We start from the raw sequence: 1828 nt of genomic DNA, 5'->3' as shown, positions 1-1828 counted from the left end.
GTGTGTGTGTGTGTGTGTGTGTGTGTGTGTGTGTGTGTGTGTGTGTGTGTGTGTGTGTATGTGTGTGTGTGTGTGTGTGTACAATTTTTCTGTCTAGTACAGTTTTTGTTGTTGTGATGTTTTGCATTCAGCTTAAATGCCAGAGCTACTACAGAAACCCACTTTGGCTTTTCCCAGTTTGCCCGAGTACACAATACTGAGTGTGTATTTGAAGATTTTCATGTTTTAGTGTGTGTGCCGGATGTATGTGTGTGTGTGAGTCCTGTCAGTATGTGTGTATGTGTGTGTGTGTGTGTGTGTTCTGCATGGTTTTGACACGCTTTGAGTGGTCAGAGTTTGCTCTGATCTACTTCCCGAACCATCACCGCCCCGCAGTCCCCCAGTGCCTTCRTCCCCCCAGGCCATATAATAATCTACTGTATGAGAGGTCCTTTCGCTGCACTCTAACCCCCTCCCCCACACACAAATCTACCAGGGTGACCCCTCACTCCTCTACTTTAGTGCTGTCCCCCCGATGGGAGATTATAGATATTGCAATCTTTAATATGGGCTTTATGCTCAGAGGCCATTATCAGTAATCTGTGTGTGTGTGTGTGTGTGTGTGTGTGGGGGGGGGGGGGGGGGGTCTGACCTGGTTTTTGCAGCCCCACCACAGGACTGCCACACATTTTATATACCATCTGTATAACATGTTGCCTAGATTTATCATTCTCACCAGGGACACCTTTTTTTAAAGAAAGCAAAAGTAACTCATGGGATGGATAAGATGCCATTTATTTTTTTTTTTCAGTATTGATTGTTTCTTKTAAATGTTCAAAACTACAGAAGTTGACACAGACAGACCCCCGCATGATCAGATATTTGGTAACAWGTATTACCTGTGAGGTTTTACTGTTTATTCTCCTTTTCTCGTTATGTATTATTATTTATCCAATAAAATGCACTTTACAGTCATAAATACTACATGTACTTAACTACTAGTACTTAATAGTAATACAAGTAAAATATATTACATATAAATTAAAAAGTGCTCTGGCAATCTTAAAAACATTACAGCTTGTCTTTCTGACTTGAACCAAAAGTTTACAAAATTCAAAAGTAAAAGGCRATTCTGTCAACACAATTCAAGWTGGCCACCACAACYAGCACATTTTATAACAAAAAGTCACCAAAACTGTTTATTTTACGGATATTGTGCTACAGTTTGACGTGGCAGCAGATGACAGTCATTCACAAGACTTAATCTGAACATATCCTGTAAAACCATGCTCAGTATTACAGATTTCCTTCATAATTTCTCTTTAAATTATTAACTTAATTTAAAACTCTGGCGTGCAAGATAGCAGGTGATACTGTATACATTCCTTTAAAGAAAACATATTTTTAACTTTTTTTCATGTCAATAGTTTTTTTTAACAACTGCCCTATGAAAAGTTATCTGTGCAGATCTCTTCATCTCAGTCTGAAATGAACAGTTTTGTTCTGATGTAAAACTGAACTGCTCGCCTTAAAGTTTTACACGTCCTTCCCTCCTGTAACTTCGTGTTTCCGTCTGACCTCAGATCCACAGCCAGTGCTTGACTAACTGCTCCCAGGTCACAATTTGGAACAAAGATCAGGACTTTTTCCCCTTAAAACCTTCAATTTATGCGTCTCTGAACTCGAGCTCTCAAATCTCTCCTTAAAACTTTCCTCTTTATTAAACAAACCCTTCATCTGTGTCAAACATCAGAATCTGAAAACCTACCTTATTCACATCTTTTAAGAATTCATTTTAAGATTTGTGAAAAGTGTTGCTTTAGGATTCAATACATTTTAAATTAGAATA

The sequence above is a fragment of the Austrofundulus limnaeus genome, unplaced genomic scaffold (assembly GCF_001266775.1).
Source record: "Austrofundulus limnaeus strain Quisiro unplaced genomic scaffold, Austrofundulus_limnaeus-1.0 Scaffold37, whole genome shotgun sequence".
NCBI classification, from domain to species: domain Eukaryota; kingdom Metazoa; phylum Chordata; class Actinopteri; order Cyprinodontiformes; family Rivulidae; genus Austrofundulus; species Austrofundulus limnaeus.
This window is presented reverse-complemented; position numbering follows the sequence as displayed.